Below are 23,836 nucleotides of genomic sequence, written 5' to 3' on the forward strand. Positions count from 1 at the left end.
ACCGGAAGCAGTTTATACTCAATGATCGTTTAGACTGTTGAGTGATGGTATGTTGTGTCATATTTATAATTTATTTTTGCAGACTTTGATGATTCAGGTGATTGAAAATATTTTGGTTGTACATGATCTCTGAGTTAAAAATATGATGTTCATTGTAATTTGTGTAAAACTGATATCAATGGTTGTAAGGTGATTGAACCTTGTTGTTTATGGAATCGATAATGTCTCGGTCTAATTTCAGCGTTCTCGTGTTAAAATGTCAGTACAATACTGATAAATTTATTGTGATGACGTTTAGTTAGCAAATTCATTGTGTATATGTCATCGTACGTTGTCGTGTTAATGTAACTTGTGGGTATCTATTATAAAATTTCACAATTTGACAACTGTGAGAACTAGTAGTAGTTAGGCGTCCAAAACCTTTCTTTTTGTATTTCATATAAGATTTCTCAATATCAGTTCTTTTATGAGAAAATGATCTAGATAGCAGAAAAAATGTAAAAAAAATATAAAAGGCCAAAATAATGATCCTTTACGACACTCTAAAATGATAGATAGTGTTGTATTTTTAGTTCAGGACATAAAGACAGTAATTGTACATGGGTTAACATGTAGTCAGAGTACTGTGCCACAGAGTTGACATGCAATTAGAGTGTTGTGTTGTAAACTTTTAAATATTAAAATAATAATTAATTAATAAAAATGTGTTATGAGTGTAGGGGATTATGTATAATAGCACGTGAGTGGACCCTACTTAATATATATATATATATATATTATTTGTGTGGTTATTAATCAACACAATATAAACTTATATGTGTATAAAAATGGTTGTTTGATACGTATTTGCTGTATAGTACAGACATAGAATTTGTGTAAATGATAATTAAAACATATGTTTGCAAGTTTTTTTTATATAAAAATTTAAGGGGGAGAATAAACGTTGTACGTCATTACATTTCACTAAACATTTCTTTAAGTTACGTTTATTTTTACAATATATGATGTTTGAGACCTTATTTAATAAAATTGTGCCAGAGAGTTCCAACACCCTTATTTCACTGACTTCTTAATTATTTGTTTCGGAATGCTATCATCTCAATAGCTAGACATTTAACTCTAAAAATATTTTTCCTTAAAAGTTTTTTATATTCCCTTCGTCTCTCTCATTTTTTTTATATTTCGGAGAGAATGTCTGAAACACATTTTAAGGTGCATATAAAGTATTGTTTTATAACTTATTTTTATAATTTTTTCTAAATAACAATTGAATGGTTAAATTTTTATTCAGAAAAAGAAAATTATAAAAATAATTTTCACTTTATACATCCCTTCAAAATGCGTGTCGGACACTCTCTCTGAAATGTAAAGAATTGAATAAAACGAATGGGGTATATATCATCGTCGTGATCTATATGTAAGAATATATGATGTTGTATGAGTAACATATAATATATTTTTATTTGAATAATTAATCAGTATATAAATATTATATCCTATATTTTCCATTTCGAAAATAATATCCGACACGTATTTTAAGGTGTATATAAAGTATTATTTCGTAACTTATTTTTACAATTTTTTTTTCTAAATAACAATTGAATGGTTAAAAAAAATCAGAAAAAAATTATAAAAATAAGTTTCAGAATTATACTTTATATGTCCCTTAAAATGCGTGTCAGACACTCTGTCCGAAATGTAAAGAATTGAGAGGGATGATGGAGTATATATCATCGTCGTGATCTATATGTAAGAATATATGATGTTGTATGAGTAACATATAATATATTTTTGTTTGAATAATTAATCATTATATAAATCTCATATCATATACATACCAAAAATTGTTGTCTTCTATTGGTAGTTCTAATAGAATAGTATTTAAAAAAATATCGTTACATATTGAACGAATACGTATTATATTTTTTATTTTCCGTATAAGTGTATACATGATCATTAAATATTATTCCCTCTGTCCCACCCAATTCTTTACATTGGGGGACGGGAGTTCAACACGCATTTTAAGTCTCTTATAAAATGTACTAATTTTTTTTATTTTTTTCTTTTAAATAAAAGTATAATATTCAAATTTTTATATAAAGAAAGAAAATTTCAAAAAAAGGTTACGGAACTATACTTTATATTAGCCTTAAAATGAATGTCAATCAAGTGAAAAAAACTGTAAAAATATGAGTAATATGAGTGGGACGAAGGGAGTATAAATTTGTTTTTTTTTCTTATAATTGTATACATGATCATTGAATTTTATTAACCATTTCTTATATGTAATATTGTAAATTTTAATATAACGTTTACTTTAAAAGTATAACATCGTTAATTAAATACATGTTATGTGTTAACTCATCTATCCTTTTCATAAAATATTTATTATCTATGTAAAATATCGATTAGTATTATTACTTTAGTAGTAACTTATTTTGTTTTTGAAATTTATAGATAACTAAATAAGCAAATATAAAAAGAAAAATATGATTAAAAATGTTATTCTATAACTCTAACGCGACAAATAACTATTAAGAGTAACTCCAAGAACTTAGTTATTTGGAATTTTAAAGTACAATATAAAGAATATAGGAAAAAACTACTCCAACAATATCCTAAATCACTAAGATCCACTAAGATCTTCTTCCGATTCCTTATCTTTAGCTAACATCCCTTCTCTTCTAACTTTTATTTTAAAGTATATATTTGAAAAAAGCATTTTCTCTTTATTTTCTCTTTCTTCGGTTTTTGTAATAATGATACTTTTTAGGGGTTGTTTGGTTCGGGTTTTTCAGGTATCAGGTATGGGTTTTGGTCATTCCAAACCCATACCAGATGTTTGGTTCTGAAATTCAATACTTCAAACCCATATCTCAAACCCCCAAGGTATGGGTTTTTGATACCCTAACGGGGAGGTGGGTATGAAACATGGTGTTGAGTGGCATTTATGACACTTTATAATGCTCTAATAAGCTTTGAATTGGTGTTTTGTACTCAAGTTGTTAAGTGTTTTAACGTGTTTTCGAGTATTTTGCATTCCAGGCATTATCTAGGTAATCAGGTGAAATAGCATTGTTTTGGTGCTAATTTGGTGTCAAGGTGGTGTTGGAATAAAAGCTCGATGAAAGACGACACAAATCTGCAGGAAAAAGAAAAGAAGTTAAATTTCTGGCAGAAGACCAGCGCGCCCGCGCTGATCAAGCGCGCGGCCGCGCAAGGTCGGGATGCAGAATTTTGATTCTATTCTAATTCGAATTGGAAGACTTCTCTGTTGATTAGGGCTGCTATATAAACAACTCTAGGTCGTTTTTAATAATATATCAAGCCAGAGACATATCAAGGAGAGCCGTAAGAAGACCGTATTAGCACGATTCAACGAAGACGAAGAAGATCTTGTTTTACTTGTGAATCTTTGTTTTAAGTTGTAACTTGGATGCTAGTATTCTTATTTATGAACCTTAATCTTGTTTTGTACTTGGTTTTATTTATTCTTTATAAGGACTACGTTTGTTATACCATATTTTCATCGGAACCCACGTTGATGATGAGTCCGATCATGGGCTAATCGTTATCGTGGGGTTCTAACTGATTTATTTATGGATTTCTTTAGTTAAATTATTTCGATTCCTTAGCATGTGGTGATTGTATGATAGCCTAGTATTGGTTGAGCGTATTCGTCTTATGAGCGTCGCGAACTTATAAGATAGTGTGCTAATTCTTAATGAAGCGAAAGGGATTTTAAGGATTCAGAACTTGCCATGCTAGCATAGGTTCATGTATTGTTATGCATGATTCGTAGGTAATTTTAACCATCTTACTTGCCCTATGTAATCAAGATAGATAACTTGTGCTTAAACCGTTATATCGTCAATTTCTATAAACATATAGGGTCTCAATATAATTGGTGTCTATTCAGCTTCTATCACTTTTGTGGATGTCTGGTAGTATGGTACTCGTGCAACGAAAGTTGGTGTTTATCAATTTCATGCTGTCTGATTAGTGTCATCACCATTGCATGCTAAGGTTGAGAACAATAAGGCTAACGAATGAAGTATTTAATGAAGTTAGAATCCAATGTTTGTCATACATATTTAGTTATAATTGTTAGTTTAATTTTTAGTTATAAACAGCCTCAATTTGTTATCGTCTTAGCATTGAATAATAACCATACATTATTGCTTAAGTGCGTGAATTAATTAGTTAACCAAAGCCAATCTCTTTGGGAACGAACTAGAAAAGATTCTATACTACTTGCGAACTCGTATACTTGCGTGTATTATTAGCGCGTGTTTAGCGACTAACAAGTTTTTGGCGCCGCTGCCTGGGACTACAGTGTTAATTTATAGTTTATGTGCTTTCCATCAGTGGTCGTTAAAGTTCATTGACTTGGACACTATTACTTATCTGTTTCCTTGTCTTATTTCAGGTGATCTAGCGAGCGTGTGTACATACGCATTCTCGGACTCGTAAGAGAAATCTGGATCAAGCCGAGGAAGAAGCGATAGTAGTTCGTAGGGAAGTTTTTGAGGACGAAGAGAAGGTAGAAGAAAAAGAAAAAGTTGAAGAACCAATGGTATTAGCGATGGGAGATCAAGCAGAAAATTATAAGGCTTTGATGGACTATTCTCAGCCTAAGATCAATGACATTCAGTCAAGCATCATCAAACCAGCCATCTCGGCTAACACTTTTGAGATCAAAGCAGGCACGATTCAGATGATACAAAACTCAGTTCAGTTTGGGGGTTCTCCTACTGAAGACCCGAACATGCACATCAGGGATTTCATCGAGATCTGCGATACTTTCAAGTTCAATGGTGTGACTGAAGATGCTATCAAGCTGCGACTCTTCCCATTCTCTCTGAGGGACAAGGCTAAGTGATGGTTACATTCTCTACCACCAGGGTTTATCACTAAATGGGAAGATCTTGCTCAAAAGTTTCTCACTAAATTCTTCCTTGGCGAAAACTGCTGCAATCAGGAATGCTCTTACTCAGTTTGCTCAGCAAACTGGAGAATCTCTGTGTGAGGCTTGGGATAGATATAAAGAGATTCTAAGGAAGTTGTCCACACCATGGCATGCCTGATTGGATGATTATCAACTCTTTCTATAATGGATTGGGTGCTACTTCTAGACCCATGCTTGATGCAGCATCAGGAGGAGCCTTGTGGGCTAAAATCTACGATGAAGCTTATGAATTGATCGAACTGATTGCTGCTAATGAGGACCAGAATGCTTCGCAGAGACTGACTCAGAGAAAAGTAGCAGGAATTCTGGAGTTGGATGCAACAACTGCTATAGCTGCCATGTTAGGTCATACAATACTGTAGAAGGGGGTTGAATATATTGTAGAATACAATCAAATCGATTTAAAGCACAAGTAACAGAAAACAGATGTATTCGATATAACAAACTCTGTTACAATGGAACTGTTCTCTCTCAGTGATGAACAAATATCACGAGAGCTGCTAGGTTACAATTATATAATCTTCTCGATTATCGTAACTCTTATAGAGTAAACCTATGTCTGTGTTTATATAGACACACAGTTACAAGATAACTTCTAGTTGATATGGAATATAATTCTGTCTCCTAAAATATATCAACCAGATATCTTATAATTCTTCTAGTCCTCGAACTCTTTCCTTGCATATCTTCTTCTTGTATTAGTCTCGATCCTGTTTCCTCTAAATCAGCTTCCTTCCTTAACTGTAAGTCCTCCAGTACTTAAGTTCTGATATCCATCTTCTGATATTATCTTCTGATAATCTAAGTTCTGATATCCTTAAATTCTGACTTCCAGTAAGTCCTGATTCCAGTAAGAACTGATATTTCCTGTTAGTTAAGATCTGAGAACTAAACATTAAACATATTAGACATGACATCTCAAATATATTCAACAATCTCCCCCAACTTGTAAATTATGCAAGAATGTACAAGTTAATAGATTTGATGATGTCAAAAACATTTAAGTTCAAATGCAATAAGAGTTTGACTAAATAAATAATTACAACTTACAAAACATCCAGCTTTACTAGCATCACTGAATCAATCTGAATCCATAATGATTCTTAACAAAATCTCTTATCAGATTATCTTCAGCTTTCTTCAGAACTTCAGCTAACTGTGCTTTGACCTGCATCAGTTCTTCTTCTTTACTATCACCAATTTGATAAATGGCAGTTCTGAGAGCTTGAATGGATGTTCTTTCAAGTCCATCACCAAGTCTGATAACCTTAGGATGTGAAGAGTTTTCATTATAACATAAGCATCTTCCTTTCAGAATAACTTCCACCTTAGCAGAATTCTTCAGCATAGGAATTTCCCTTCCATCACCTTCAGTAATCATTGGACTGTATTGAGAAGTCTTTGTACCAGAGATTCTGAAATAAGATCAATTTATCTTTTAGATTCTCCTTATCATGAGCATCTATCACAACTTGAGCAGACAACACCTTGTCAAGGTGTCTTTGTTTGATTTGTTCATATGGCTTGTCTGTCAATATGAAAGGATCTTTTAGAGTAACCTATACTCCTGTTTGAATTTTCTCTTCGTCAGAACCTAATTCAGCTGTATCTCTAGGTTGCTTGGATCTCAACCCAAATGTAGCAAGTTGACTCATCATGAGATTGGATTTTGGTTCAACTGGAGTAGCTTTCTTCCATAACAACTTCTTCTTATCAGCAATTGTCATTTTATCCAAATCAACTTGATCAGAATTTGCGGTTTCTTCTGTAGCTTGCTGTCCTTTATTCTGAACAATAACTTGAGCAGTGTTAGAGGTTGTTTTAGAATCTTCACTTATCTTTCTTCTTTTCAGAATTTGAACAGTTTCATCTTCTATCAAATCATCATCATGCAATGTAGTTTGATAGACGGGAATGGAAGAATTTTTCTTTTTCTTTAAAGGTTCACCAACCTTTTCTTTTCCTTTTAATTTAGAATCAATCTCAATTTGTGATCTTATTTTGGTTTAGATGCCTCAGTGATTGATTTCTCCTTGATCACAATGCCTTTCTCCTTAGGCCTTTGAGGTTTCTTTTCATCAGAAGCTTTAGACTTAGGATTTGTCTTCTCAGCAGCAAATCTAGCTTCTTCCTCCTTGAGAGTTTCTAAATTCATTCCTGGATTATGTTTCAGAAGTAATCTTCTTGCTATCTCCTCATCAAGTGTCTGGATTTTGGGATCTTTGTAATAAACAGTAGTCTGCTTCCCTTTTAACTTCAGAGTTTGCAAAAACCTCTGAGAATCTTCAGATCCTGACTGAATCAGAATATCAGAACTTGACATCATACTTTGCTTATCACCACTTGACTTCAATCTTTGAGCATTCACAGCATCAGAACTTGACTTGTTCTGAATAGAAGATTTTCCTTGAACTTTTCTTTGACCTCTGCTCTTTTCAGAGTTTCCCTGGTCATCACTTTCATCATCCTTTTTCTTCAGTTCTTGAGTAGGTGAGCATTTGGACTTAACTACCTTATCCCCCTTTTTGGCATCATCAGGAAGTAAGAGAGAAAGAAGAAGTTCAACTGAAGATTGGATTTCATCCAATTGAGCTTTCTGAGAAGCTTGATTAGCCAGAACCTCAGCAATTTGGGCATGTTGCTTCTCTTGAGTTTTCTCAATGGCTGCAACTTTCTCAGAAATCTAGCTTATCAGCTTGTTCTCTGAGTGTATCAACCTTTTCATGAGTAGCACTATGTAGACCTTGAAGATGTTTTATCAGAAGAGCTGTGATCTTGAGTTGTGTCTTGAAATCAGCATTTGTAAGCAACTCATCAGCTTTTGCAATATGCTTTGTCAGAATTTTAGTACATGGAATAAAATCAGATTGATTCCACTTCTTGGTCCATGCAACACCTCTGCGAGTATCCTCCCAAGGAATAGGTGCTTCCTTTTCAAAAAATTTCTTCACCAATTCTTCCTTGCCCAGAATAGGTACTAGAGTCTCAGCAGAAACACTGTCATCAGAACTTGAGGAAGACTCATTGTGTTCTGATAGCTCAACAGTGTGTGAAGCAACTGGAGATTCAGGAATAACATCATCTAAATTCTGATCAGCAGAATTTATCTCCAGAGATGGTTTCTTTGATGTAGATGGAGCTTCTAGATAAAGAACTTCAGGTATATTCAAATTATGAATATTTATTTCAGAATTATCCATTTGTTCTTTAGCATCATCTGTAGCTTTAATTGGAGAGACATGAGGAGTAACAACTGTATTGGAAACATGTTAGATATATTTGTGATGTCATGTCTAATGTGATTTGTGTTTAGTTTTTAGATCTTACTTAACAGGACAAATCAGGATTTAACTGGAAATCAGTACTTATACTGAAGTCAGGACTTAAGATATCAGAACTTAAGTTATCAGAAATTAAGTTATCAAGAGATATTTATCAGGAGATAATATCAGGACTTAAGGAGACGTTCAGATAAGGAAGGCGTCTGATTGAAAGGAAAGAAGATCAAGACAAACATAAGAAGAGATATGCATGAAGAAGAATTCTATAAGGAATAGAATACTTGGAAGAAAAGATAACTAGTTGATATATATTAGGAAGCAGAATTATATTCGATATCAATTAGAAGATTATCTTGTAACTGTGTAGTATATAAACACAGACATAGGGTTTACACTATATGTGTTATCTTAATCGAGATTATTATTCATTGTAACCCTAGCAGCTCTCGTGATATTTGTTCATCACTGAGAGAGGAAAGTTCTTTGTAACAGAGTTTATTGTGTTGAATAAAATCTGTATTCTGTTACTTGAGTTCTTATATTCGATTTGATTGTAGTAAACACTGTATTCAGCCCCCTTCTACAGTGTGTGACCTAACAAGTGGTATCAGAGCAATCTGTTAACATACATACAGTAAGCCCATCAAAACTGAAAAAACTCCAAAGACTCAAATCCATAATCGATATGAGACTATTAGGGTTCTCATACTGAAACCTTCTGAGTATCCCACATGGAAGGTGAGGATGTCTATGTTTCTGGAAGCTACAGATCCAGAATACCTTGACAAAATTAATGAAGGACCACATAAGCCAACCAAGCTCTCTGTTGTAGTTGCAGATCAGCCAGCACAGACTGTACTAAAGGAGAAAAGTGAATATACAGCTGAAGATATCTCATCTATTGCAAAGGATGCAAAGGTAAGACATTTGCTGCACAATGTCATTGATAATGTCATGTCAAACAAGGTAATTAACTGCAAGACTGCAAAGGAGATATGGGATGCCTTCGAGACAAGATGCCAGGGAACTGATTCAATTAAGAAGAACAGGAGGACTATACTCACTCAAGAGTATGAGTACTTTGACTCAAAACCTGATGAGTCATTAACTGGTTTATATGATAGATTTGTCAAACTCTTGAATGATCTATCACTGGTGGATAAGGAATATGATCTTGAAGATACTAATCTTAAATTCCTTTTAGCTCTTCCTGAAATTTGGGATTTGAAGGCAACTACTATAAGAGACAACTATGCTCTTGATGAAACTACTCTTGATGAAATTTATGGTATGCTCAAGACTCATGAACTTGAGATGGATCAAAAAAGCAAGAGGCATGGGAGAAAGTCAAGGACAGTTGCTCTTAAGGCTGAGGAGGAATCCCCTAAAGTGGCTGTCTGAAAGAAAGGCAAAGGAAAGACTCTCATCACAAAGTCTGATACTGAGTCATCAAGTTCTAATAGTGATGAGGATTCAGAAACTGAAAGTCTATCTGAGATGGACCCTGATGAAGAGATGATGAAGTTGTGTGCTCTTATGGTGAAAGGAATCACAAAGATTGCATACAGGAAATTCAGAAGGGGAAAGAAGTTTTTCAGGAAAGGTGCAAGTTCTGATAAGAAAGGTTTCAGAAAACTGAAGGCAAAGGAGGCAAGTCTGACATAGGAGATTACTCAAATGTCAGATGCTACAACTGTGGTGAGAAAGGCCACATATCTCCTGATTGCAAGAAAGGAAAAAGTGACAAAGGCAAGGCTCTTGTCACAAAGAAGAAAAGATGGACAGACACTTCAGATTCTGAAACTGAGGTGAATTATGCCTTGATGGCAAATGCTGATAGCAGTTCTGAAGCTGCTGAGTTAAAGGTACCTCAAACAAATTATGATTTTCATACTGATGAAATTACTGAGTTGAGAAGATATCTTAAAACCATGTTCATTAGTTATAGGGATCAAACTTTAACATGTGAAAGATTAACTTCTGAAAATCTTGCTTATAAAAAGAGGAATGATTCCATCAAACTCAGAAAGATAGAGATGATGCTTTCTATGTTAGAGATGAAGTGCTTAAAATGAATGAATCTCTAAAAACTGAATTAGAAAAGAAAAGAGAGATTAGCAGGACTTGGACTAATTCTGGCAGAACAACTCAGAATTTGTTAAGTAGTGGAAATTAGAAAGAGGGCTTAGGTTATGGAGATGATAAGAATAATAAAGGAACTATAGAAATTGAGCCTATAGTTGTTAAACAAAAGTCAAAGCTAAATTCTGTTAAGTTTGTAGCTGTAAAGTCTGATATTGATAAATCAGAAGTTAAAGAGAAATTAACTTCTAACAAACCAAAACAGGATAAGCCAACTGAAGTTAACATAGGCTTAATGACAAAGAAGCAGCTTAAGCATAAGCTGAAAGAAGTTAAGAATGTAAACAAGGTAAAACCAACTAGGAAAAATAGGAATGGAAAGGAAGTTGTGAATAAAAGCAATGATTATAAGCCTGTTCCTAATGCTCCTAGAAAGAAATGTAATAACTGTGGAAACACTAACCATCTTGCTTCTTTTTGCAGGAAGAATAAGGATATAAATTCTTTACCTCCTAAATCAGGAGTTAAGAGTCAGTCTGTTAGATATAGGCCACAAAATCCTTGTTTTCATTGTGGTAGTTTATGGCATTCCATTTATACTTGTAAGGAATATCATAGTTTGTACTATAATTATTATCAAATAAAACCTTCTTTAAAGAAAGTTAGCATTATTCCTTCTAGTGTAAGTTCTGATGCAAAGTCTGATACTGTAAATTCTGATAAGAAAAATGTTAACATAGACTCTGATGTTAAATCCGCTGCAAATGTTAACAAACTTAATAAGGCCAAAGGATCCAAGCAAGTCTGGGTCCTTAAAACTAATCATTAGTGATCTTTGTGATTGCAAGGCAACAGGAAAAACATCCTAGCTCTGGACAGTGGATGCTCATGACATATGACTGGAAATAAAGCCCTGCTATCAGACTTTGTAGAGAAAGCTGGCCCAGGTGTTTCTTATGGAGATGAAAACATTGGAAAAACTCTGGGATATGGCAATATAAATCTTGGGAATGTCATCATTAAAAAAGTAGCTCTAGTCTCAGGACTTAAACACAATTTGCTGAGTGTTAGTCAAATCTGTGACAGAGGTTATCATGTGGATTTCTTTGAAGAACACTGTGAAGTTGTAAGCAAATCTACAGGCAAAGTTGTTTTGAAAGGATATAGGCATGGTAACATTAATGAAGCCAAGCTTTCAACAAGTATTGATGATTCTGCAATCTGTCTGTTAAGTAGAGCATCAATTGAAGAAAGCTGGAATTGGCACAAGAAACTCCCTCATTTAAATTTCAATAATATAAATGAACTAGTCAAGAAAGATCTTGTGAGAGGACTGCCAAAATCAGTATTTGCTCCTGATGGCCTTTCTGATTCCTGTCAAAAGGCAAAACAAAGAAAATCTTCATTCAAGAGAAAGACTGAATCTTCAATTCATGAGCCTTATCACCTACTACATGTTGATCTATTTGGTCCAGTGAATGTCATGTCTATTGCAAAGAAGAAATATGCTATGGTCATAGTGGATGAGTTCATTAGATACACATGGGTGTATTTCTTGTACACAAAAAGTGAAACTGCATCTATCTTGATTGATTATGTCAAACAACTGGATAAATTGGTTAAAGACTCTATGAAAATCATAAGAAGTGATAATGATAATGAGTTCAAGAATTTGATTATGGAAAAGTTCTGCAAAGACCAAGGAATCAAGCAGGAATTCTCTGCTCCTGGAACTCCACAGCAAAATGGAGTTATTGAAAAAAAGAATAGAACTCTTATTGAAGTTGCACGAACTATGCTTGATGAAGCAAAGTTACCAACCTACTTTTGGGCTGAAGCTGTGCAGACTGCTTATTTTACTCAGAATGCAACACTTATCAACAAGCATGGAAAGACACCATACGAGATGGTGAAGAAAAAGAAGCCAAATCTGAAGTATTATCATGTATTTGGATGCAAGTGTTTTGTTCTTAAGACTCATCCTGAACAACTATCCAAATTTGATCTAAAAGCTGATGAAGGAATTTTTGTTGGATATCCACTTTCCACAAAAGCCTTCAGAGTCTATAATTTAAGAACAAGGGTTGTCATGGAATCTATCAATGTCTCTTTTGATGATAAGAAGATTACTGGACTTGAAGATTTCAATGATCATGATCAGCTGAGATTTGAGAATGAAGTTTTAAATTCTGATTCTGTAAATCCTGACAGTCTAAATCCTGACAGTCTAAATCATGATACTGCAAACTCTGATGGGTTAAACTCTGATGTTATTGAAACTGTGGTAACTACGCCAAAGGAAAATGCACCTGTGCAGGGGGAGAATATTGAAGATACAACCATATCTCAAGAAGCATCAGAATCTAGAACAGGCTCTTCAAGTTCTGATTCATCAAGTTCTGATGGGCCAAGTTCTGATAATTCTGGAAACTCAAATTCTGAAGGATCCAACTCAAAGAGCATAATTTCAGAGGGAGCATCAGAAAATGTTGATGGAGACAGCATGGATCATGGGGGAGCATCCAGTTCTAGAGATAACCTTCCATCTGCAAGGAAGTGGACTAAAGCACATACACCTAACTTGATTATTGGAGATCCTGAAGCAGGTATTAGACCTAGAACAGAAACATCAAATGAATGTCTCTATCATAATTTTCTTTCTCAAGCTGAACCAAAGAAAGTGGAAGAAGCTCTTCAAGATGCTGATTGGGTGCAAGCAATGCAGGAAAAGTTAAATGAATTTGAAATAAATAAAGTCTGGACCCTAGTGCCAAGACCAAAGATCAGATCTGTTGTTGGTACAAAGTGGGTATTCAGAAACAAAACTGATAGTGATGGCATAATTACAAGGAATAAAGCAAGGCTGGTTGCAAAAGGATACTATCAACAGGAGGGAATTGATTATGATGAAACTCAGTTGCCAGATTGGAAGCCATAAGGATATTTTTGGCTTATGCTGCTCACAAGAAGTTTAAAGTCTTTCAAATGGATGTAAAAAGTGCCTTTCTTAATGGAGAATTGGAAGAAGAAGTATATGTTGAACAACTTCCAGGTTTTGTAGATTCAAAATTTCCTCATCATGTCTACAGACTTGATAAAGCACTTTATGGCCTTAAGCAAGCTCCAAGAGCATGGTATGAGACATTAGCTCAGTTTCTTCTGGAAAGTGGATTTAACAGAGGGACTATTGATAAAACCTTATTCTTTATCAACCATGGAAAGGACTTACTTTTGGTGCAGATATATGTTGATGATATCATTTTTGGTTCTATAAATGACAGACTTTGTAAAAGGTTTGCCAAGCTAATGCAGTCAAGATATCAAATGAGTATGATGGGAGAACTTAGCTATTTTCAGGGCCTTCAAGTCAAGCAGAATGAAGAAGGAACTTTTATTTGTCAATCTAAGTACACTAGAAATTTGTTGACAAAATTTGGACTGTTCAAGTGAATCCACTCCTATGGCCACTAGAATAAAATTGGATAAGGATACTGGTACATCAGTAGATATTACTGATTACAGAGGTATGATTGGCTCACTACTCTATCTAACTGCAAGTAGACCTGATATCATGTATGCTACCTGTTAGGTCCCAATTTGTTTGTAGAAGGGGGGTTGAATGCAAATAATACCGTTTAATCGAATAAAATGCGGAATAAAATTGTGAAACAAAATTCAAGTTAAATAAAACTTTTATTAAACTTGAAAGGTGTTACAACTACGGTATCGGTTACAAGGGATTAATCTCAAATCAATTATTACAAATCTAGAATAAATTCGACATGAACTTTTTCTATTTTTGTAATTAAAAGATCAAATGCTAAATGCGACGTGAGATTAAGTTCTAGGGATTTTAATCCGCTAGATTGATACACAAGAACAAGATAAATATTTCTAGTTGATTGGATTAAACTTATAATCTAGAAATTTAATCTTGAAGAAAAGCAGATGAAAAATAAAATGTTATGCTTTTGTTTTCTGCTCCTTTTTCTCTTGTGTGTGCTGTTTGATTGGATTCTGTAAGTATTGATCAACAAAAGTCTTCTGCTGCTTTTATCAAACACCGAACTGAAAAATGTACTGGCATGACAATCTCTTTGGCCAGCAAGACTTTCGGTATGACAATATTTACAACTAGCAAGACAATCAAAATGAACTAGCAAGACTTTCGGTATGACTATTGATTGTCATACCGATTGTCATATTAGTTCAAATAAATTGTCTTGCTGAAATAATAACAGATTTTAATCTAAACAGAAATTCTAATAAGACAATTAAATGTATTGGCATGACTTTCGGTATGACTATCAATTGTCATACTGATTGTCATACTAGTTCAAATGAATTGTCTTGTTTTGAATTTAAGCAGATTTTAAACCAATTAAAATCTTGTAAATCCTCAATATTAATTCTAAATTAATTAATCAATTTAATTCAATTAATCAATAAATTAATCTTTGCAGATATAATTTATTTTCTTAATTAAATTATATGACTTAATTAATTAATAGAGAATTAATACTAACCCTGAGCAGCATCCATTCTTCTGACAATCTTCTGAAAATCACTGAGACTTATGAATCAATTCCGCCACTTCAATGCTGACACTCGATGTACTGTCTGGTTCATGAGTGACTAACTTCCGTGACGTTTCTTCATGTCTTGACTTTGATACTCTGATTAAATCCTTGTAATAAATGATACCCTGACGAGATCTCTGTCACTTGATTAAATCCATGATCTTGATTTATATCACTGAGGCATGATCAAATTCATGAACTTCTTCCAGTGAATCTTCAAGTCTGCAGATGAACAATGTTTCTTTATCCTTTGACAGATGTTACTTTGTGAGATCTCTCTGATAATAGATCCACTATTTACTTATTACATTCTTATTTGAGTAGAGTTAAATCCTCGAATAAACGAATAGGCTATTACATATGCCTTTCAATCTCCCCCTATTTGCTTGTTAGACAATAACAACAAATACCTAGAGGATAACTCAACTAACAAATAAGAAAAAGATATAAACAGTAATGCAAAGTAAATAGCAGAAAAGTTCTGGATTATATTTAACATTTTCCAGATTCCAAATGAAATTTACAAGTGAATACAAGATAGATGTTCCTCTAGCCTGAACATATAACTACATTAGACTATCTTGATTCATAAAGCTCTAATCATATTACATTGAGTTTTGAGCTAATTGACTTCAGTTGTCTTCTCTTCTGACTTCACCTTCTTCTAAATCTTGAAGCAATTCCTTGTCAAAGACACGATCCTTTTCTGAAGTGAAGCTTGCTGGTCTGACTGGTTGAACTCCAACTGACTTCAGCTTATTCTTGATCTGATTGTACCTTTTAATATTCTTTTCACAATAAGCTTGAATCAAATCAGCAGCTTGAGTCTTCAACATGGATGAATATCCAGCAGTTCTTAAATGATGTTCCATCCAGACCAGATGCTTAGCTGAGTAGTCTTTAAGAGATTGTACATCTAGCTGACAGATTTGAAGACAATCAGACTTAAAGAATCTCACCTGATGAGGATTGTTGACCACTTGAGGACTAGCCCTGCTGGCAAACTCTTTAAGCCTTTCTCGAAGAACTTCATTCAATTCTGAGCTTCTTTTGACTTTGTTTAAAAGAACCCAAATCTCTGACAAAGAACGATTCTCAAATAGATGAAGTGACACCTTGAAAGATCCTTCACTCTGACAATATACAAAAATGCTCATCTCATTTAGGGATCTATCAAAAGCAGCTGTGATCCTTGAGACTTCAGTCTTGATAGCATTCATGTACATGTCATTGTTAGGATTTGAGATTTCCAGCTTGTCAAGAAGATGTAGGAACTGCCTATCATTGTTAGTGCTCAGCTGAGGCATATCAAGTACTCTCCTAGCTTCATCCCATTTTTCACCAATCTTCAGTCTGATATCTCTTCTCCTTTCTTGAGCCTTAATGTCATGAAGACGTTGCTTTTGAAGAGTTTCTGTTCTTTGAATGTCTTTCCTCATGTCAATGATCTGAGAGACCTTCTTGAGTTCAGCTTCTTTTCTTTTCATCTCTGACTGCTCCTTCTGAAATTCTTTCTCAAACAGAGGATCCACTTGAGCTTCTTCTTCCCATTCTCCAAAATCACTTTCCTCTTCAGCTTCAAATAACCCATCTTTATCTTCCTGAACTGGTTCAGTGGGAATGTCAAAAATATCAAAGTCATCCTGTTCTCCACTGTAGTAGACATCATCAGCCTTTCCTTTGTCTCCAGCAGAGGTATCTTTTTCCTTCCCTTTGGCACTACTCCCTTTCTTCTCCCCCTTAGTTGAGGGATCCTCTTCTGACCTTCCTTTGGAACCTCCATCACCTCCAGAGCCTGATCCTCCACCAGACGGTCCTTCAAAATAAGTTCTTTGTTCTTCATTAGGGCAATGAGAATTCTTGATCATGAAATATAGGTGCTTCATCCCTTCATTGAGATGTTCCATGCCCGTCTCTATCTTTAGAAATCTTGAGGAGTCCAGTGAATGATTCATCTCAACGAGGTCTTCAAGAGAAGTCATTCTTGTATGTAGAGAGCAGAAGTTGGATATGTCATCAGCTGATAAAGTTGGAGTGTCCTGAATGGAATTGAGCTTTGGTATTACAGTGGTCTTGAGATCTGAGATGTCATTCCTTATGATTGCCAGCTGATTGTTGACAGAGGTGGAAGAAGAAGACCGTTCAACCACTTGTGCTTTGAATGCTTGAGCTTCAGCTTGGCTTTTAGCAAGTTCTTCTTTTAGAGCAGCAATTTGAGCTAACAGGTTTTGAGTATCTGTGTCTGTGTGTGCTCTCACCTGAATTTCACTCGTGTTTGGTTCACTCACCTCACGTGCTTGTGTTTCTCTCAATATAATTGCTCGTGAGGAGTCTTCCTATTGCTGTTCTTCTGTACCTGCAGTAAAAATCACCCTAGCCTCTTCAAGAGAGGTCAGTGGTGGTGCAATGGGAATTCGCGAGTCCGAATCCTCAGTCAAACCTATCATTTCATGTGAAATAGATGTCTGAATTGCTTCAGGGATAGATTGACCGAGTTGCCCTCCACTTTCTCCAGATAAATCTGCGAGTGGAGAATCCCGTGAGGGAGCCAGAGGTGTTTGATCTGGGAGGGGAGAAAATGACTCTATTAAGGATGGCGGAGAGTCAGATTTTCCCTCTGAAGCATGTGACTGCTCTTCTGCCGTAACTATGGCAGGCACTGTAACTGACTCTACGTGCACTCCTCGCTCTGTGTCCTGAGTATGATCTGGGGAAGTGTATGGTTCCATTGTGAGTAATGGAATTGTGCTTGACTCAGTACAAGATGCCATGGCCCTATGGCGAATTTCAATAGATGCATCCTGTTGAGAGAATGCCTCTAGTAACTGTTCATTGGCCATTTCAAAGTCCATGTCCTGTTGGGAGGACAAGGATGGGTTTTCAGATGCCTCAGAATATGTTCTTCTTTTCTTAGGAGGAGGCAGAGCTGAGGGTTCACTCATATTTAACAATGTACTACTTCCTAGTAATCTTCTGGGTAATATTTTAGACAGTGGGGGAGAGGTTGAGATAGAATGTGACTTTATGTTTGGCTCTATGACCTGGGATTGAAGCTGTGGTTCTACAACTTCATGGTCAGCCCTATCAACCACTGGGGGTCCTTCAACAGAAGTAGGAAGGGAGTGAGAGTGAGGAATTACTACCTGTAATGGAAGAGCATCTGATGTTGGAGGAGCCTGGGTGGCTTGAACCACTGGAGGTTGAGGTTGCTGTTCATGACCGGGAAGATTGAAAATAGGTAAAGGAATATAAGTGGCCATGAAAGCAGATACAAGTACTGGAACTTGCATGAATTTGAAGGTTGTGTCTTGGCGAGTGTAAATCTTTTTGCTAACTGGAGGGGGTTCGGTTACTGCAGAGTTAGCAAAAAGGGCTTTGTGTTCAGGTGTGAGAAGATGATCTGCTATAAGCATGAGAAAACGAGCATAGTAACATGATACCCTACGATTTGTAGAATGATCACGTAAAGTAGAAGTTAGACGTCTCAAGAGAATGGGAAAAAGTAGTTTGCCAAAATTGATCCTTTGATTGAAAACAACCGCAAGACCAATATACTGCAGAGTGGAAGTGATGTTATGAAAATTGGATTTTGTGCAGTTGGCAAACACTTTGGAAAGTGTATCGAAGAAAATATCCCATTCAGACACCAAATTGGATTTAGAAAGTTTGGTTAAATTGATCACCCCCTGATAGTGAATAGCATGGAAAAAATTTGTGATATCATTTTCCGAGGGTAAATTACAGAAATTGTCTAGTGGAAAATTTAACGCACGATTGACGACTGTTTCATCAACTACATACTGTGTGTTTGCGATGGTGAATGAAAAAGATTTTGAATCATCGGCCACAGTAGAGGTTGTGCAAATCAGTCTAAGAAGATCGACATTTAAAATCACATTTGATTTTATAGCAGAGCTAACAATCGAATGGTCATTTAAAAATCTAATCCAAGGCTTAAATTTTTCAACATCACATTTTTCCGGATTAAAATAACCAACCTGATTATGCGCGACAATTTGGAAATTGAGAGCCATTTAAAATAATAATAAGACACACACTTTCAGAATTTTAAGAATAATATTAAGAAAATTCGAATTAATTAAATTAATTCAATAATTCGAATTAAATTAATTATAATCGAAAAATTTAGACAGGAATGTATCTCGTTAAAATCCTTAACTCACAAACACAGTTGAAAAACCCAAAAGACACAAATCAGAAATTAAAATTAAAATTTAAAAATAACCAAAATAAATAAATAAAAAAAACAGAAACTGATTTTGATTTGTTTTTGTTTTTTTAACAAAAATCCAACAGCACCTCTGTATATATATACTTGTATGTATATATCACAGAGTGATGAATTGGTATGCTGAGTAAGAACTCGAGCAAAGGAGAATCAAATGGCAGTTTAGTTTGATTTTGATCGAAGAGAGAGAAGAGAGAAAAGATAACTGTTGGAATTTGAAAAGAGAGAAACTGAACGAAAATAAAAACACACATAAACGATTAAGTAGTATAACTGGTATGACAATCCGGGATTGTCATACCGATTGTCATACCAGGTAAAAAGAAAGAAAACAAATAAAAGAATAAATACTAAAATTATAACTGGTATGACAATCTGATAGTCATACCGATTGTCATACCAGTATAATAATAAAAGGAAAATAATTATATATAAGGTTTATAACTGGCAAGACAATTGATAATCATACCGATTGTCTTGCCAGTATAAAACTGTACTGAATAACATAATAAACAAAATTTAAACTGAAATGACTTTCAGCAAGACAATTTCAATTGTCTTGCCGATTGTCATATCAGCTTTAAACACAGAAACACACATATATAAATATGTACTGGAATAAAGACTTATATAACTTAGTAAAAATATCAGAAAATATTTACAAAATAGTAAAACTGAAATACAGACCTATAATATTTACAGAAACAAAGACAATATATCGGAATTTATTATTTTTATTCTAAAAATAGATTTCTATTGAATTTTAGCAAATAAAATTCATAGAAAAATATTTTTAGAGAAAATAAAATATTCTGAGATATTTTAAATTAACAAGTAGGGAAAATAAAAACAGATAAGATAATATAAATTACATAGAAATAAGCAAGAAATATGATAAAATGATAAAATAAATTTGCAAATGAATTTTTCATTTATGAAAAATTCATTTGTAAATTCATTCAAGAACAGATCCCAGATATTAACCAAATTAATCACTAAAACTATTCAACATGCCCAATTTACCAACTAATCTGGTAAATGTGGATTCGTCAAGTGGTTTAGTGAAAATATCTGATATTTGTTCTTCTGTTGGAACAAAAAATAGTTCAACAGTACCATTCATGACGTGCTCTCTAATAAAATGATACCTGATATCAATGTGCTTTGTCCTCGAGTGCTGCACAGGGTTGTTGGTGATGGCTATTGCACTTGTATTGTCACATAAAATAGGAATTTTGTTCAATACAGAGCCATAGTCTCGTATTTGGTTCCTAATCCACAAGATCTGAGCACAGCAGCTTCCAGCAGCAATATATTCAGCCTCGGCCGTTGAGTTGGAAACTGTTTGTTGTTTCTTGTTGTACCATGAGACTAGTCTGCTACCTAGGAATTGACAACTCCCTGAGGTGCTTTTCCTATCAACAACACTTCCTGCATAATCTGAATCTGTATATCCGACAAGGTTAAAACCAGATTCTTTAGGGTACCAAATACCTAGATTTGGTGTTCCCTTAAGATATCTTAAGATTCGTTTAACAGCAATGAGATGAATATCTCTAGGATCCGCTTGGAACCTTGCACATAAGCATGTAGCATACATAATATCTGGTCTACTTGCAGTAAGATAGAGTAACGAGCCAATCATACCTCTGTAGCTTGTGACATCTACCTTAATGGAGTTTTCACATGGTCCAAGCTTGACAGCTGTAGTTGATGGAGTCCTTGCTGATGCAGAGTCCTCTAGATTGTACTTTTTGAGGAGTTCCTTGAGATACTTGGATTGACAAATAAATGTTCCATCTAACCTTTGATTTACTTGTAATCCAAGGAAGAACTTCAGCTCTCCCATCATGCTCATTTCAAACTTGCTGTGCATTAACTTAGCAAATCTCTTACAGAGATTATCATTAGTAGACCCAAATATTATATCATCCACATAGACTTGGACTAATATAGTATCATTCTTATGTTTTTTAGAAAAGAGAGTTTTGTCTATGACACCTCTAACAAAGCTATTTTCAATAAGAAATTCAGAGAGAGTGTCATACCATTTTCTTGGAGACTGTTTGAGACCATAGATTGCCTTGAAAAGAAAGTAGACAAAATGCAAATGATCTGGATCTTCAAAGCCAGGAGGTTGCTCTACATACACCTCTTCATCCAGCTTCCCATTCAGAAAGGCACTCTTGACATCCATTTGATAAACTTTAAAGTTTGAAAATGCTGCGAATGCCAGAAATATCCTGATGGCCTCAAGTCTAGCCACTGGAGCATAGGTTTCATCATAATCAATGCCTTCAGCTTGAGAATACCCTTTAGCTACCAGTCTTGCCTTGTTTCTTGTAACCACACCATCTTCATCTAGTTTATTCCTGAATACCCACCTAGTACCAACAGCTTTCTTGTGTACAGGCCTAGGTACCAGTTTCCAGACTTGTTGACTTTCAAACTGATTGAGTTCATCTTGCATAGCAATCACCCAATCTGGATCAGTCAGTGCTTCTTCAATTTTCTTAGGTTCCATCTCAGAAAGAAATCCTGAGAACAGACACTCATTTTGAGTAGCACGTCTAGTTCTGACTCCAACATCTGGATCACCAATAATCAACTCAAAAGGGTGAGCTTTATTCCAGACAGTCTGTCTTGGAAGATTTAATCTTGATGATTCGCCTTGAAATTCATTGTGATGTTGTGTCCTACTAGATGATCCTTCAGTATCTCCCCCTGAGTTGTTGCCATGTTGACTTGAAGATTCTCCGTCAGTAGCAGTGGTATCTTCATTGTTGCCAAAGTTTCCATCACTATTACCTTGAGTATCATCATGATTAACAGGTTCTTCACCAGCAACAACCTCAGGTTCTTGACCATGTTCTGATTCTGAATCTGACGTATCATCAAACTTCAGTTTCTCAGAAGGATCTTCAGTTTGGATACTAGGGAGTTTAGTGTCATCAAATGTAACATTGACACTTTCAGTTACTTTGTGTTGATCAATGATATACACTCTATATGATCTTCTTCCATATCCAACAAAAATACCCTCATATGCCTTTGCCTCGAACTTACCACGACGATCATCTCCATCCTTGAGCACGAAGCATCTGGCTCCAAATACATGAAAGTATTTGATAGAAGGTTTCTGTTCATTCAAAATCTCATAAGGAGTTTTCATGAAGTCTTTGTTGATTAGAGTTCGATTCTGAGTATAACATGCAGTATTGACAGCTTCAGCCCAAAAGTACATTGGAAGACCTGATTCACTTAACATCGTTCTTGTAGCTTCAATCAATGTACGATTCTTCCTTTCTACCACTCCATTTTGCTGAGGGGTTCTAGGAGCTGAAAATTGTCTGGTAATCCCTTTGTCTGTACAGAATCCATTGAGAAGTGCATTCTTGAATTCTGTCCCATTATCTGACCTTATTGCTCTAACAGGGACGTTAGAATCTAACTCAATCATCTTGATATGATCAATCACAACTTGTGGTGTTTCATCCTTAGAGTGAAGAAATAAAACCCACGTATACTTGGAATAGTCATCAACTATCACAAGACAGTAACACTTCTTTGACATTGAAAGGATATTAACTGGACCAAATAAATCCATGTGCAATAATTGCAGAACACCAGTTATGGAAGATGTGTCAGTGCCTTTGTGACTTGCTTTCTTTGACTTTCCTTTCTGGCAAGCCTCACATAGTCCTTCTGGAGAGAATTCCAGCTGAGGCAGACCTCTTACCAATTCTCTTTTGACAAGAGAATTCATTGTTTTGAAATTGAGATGAGAAAGTCTCTTGTGCCATAGCCAACTCTCATCTGACGATGCCTTTGCATAGAAACAATTGACTTCAAGATTGCTTCCAGAGTTCATGTCAGCTACGAACAGATTTCCTTTCCGGATTCCCATTAAGGAGGGTTTTTCACTTTTCTTGTGCAGAATCTGACACTTCAGCTTGTCGAATAAAACATTGTAGCCGTTGTCACAGAACTGACTAATGCTAAGCAGATTATGTTCAAGTCCTTGCACAACATATACATTTTCAATGATAACATTTCCAGCTAGCAAACAGCCATATCCCTCCGTTAAACCTTTGCTGTTATCTCCAAAGGTAACCACTGGGCCAGCTTTCTCAACCACATTTGATAGCAGGGCTCTATCTCCGGTCATATGTCTTGACGATCCGCTGTCAAGAATCCACACTACCGGTTGTACCTGTTTAATGCCCTCTTTTCTTGACGATGAGGTGCTTGCATCACTAGCCATGAGAGCAAGATTCCCAACTTCTTCATCTTCACTGTCAGTATCATCCCAGCTTCTTCCCTTTGCCAGGTAAGCCCTTTCAGATTTACTCTTCTGATTAGAATCGTAAGAGTTCTTCCTAGCTTGTTTTGGCTTCCCGCATTCTGTGGCAAAGTGTCCCAACTCATTACAGTTGAAGCATCGAATGGTGCTTCGATCAACCATCCCTGTTTTATACCCACCACTGCTGGTGTTAGAGGATGAAGATCCACCTTTCTGGAATCTGTTGTAGTTGGACTTGTACTTGAACTTGGGATTCCTTTTGAATCTGACATTTGAGAATCTCTTGACAATCAGGGCCATTGACTCATCCTCCAATTGCTCCAGTTCTTCCAAGGAATAATAATCATCTCCTGATTGATTTGTAGTAGGAGA

At 35.2% G+C, this 23,836-nt stretch overlaps 1 non-coding gene across 1 annotated transcript; it reads right to left on the bottom strand.

The window, feature by feature from the left end:
• Positions 1-4,973: 4,973 nt before the first annotated feature.
• On the bottom strand, positions 4,974-5,081 carry LOC141694749 (small nucleolar RNA R71). Its single transcript, XR_012564033.1, has one exon. It is a non-coding gene; the product is annotated as a small nucleolar RNA R71 (small nucleolar RNA).
• Between the last annotated feature and the right edge of the window lie 18,755 nt (positions 5,082-23,836).

Source organism: Apium graveolens, chromosome 10, assembly GCF_009905375.1.
Source record: "Apium graveolens cultivar Ventura chromosome 10, ASM990537v1, whole genome shotgun sequence".
NCBI lineage: Eukaryota > Viridiplantae > Streptophyta > Magnoliopsida > Apiales > Apiaceae > Apium > Apium graveolens.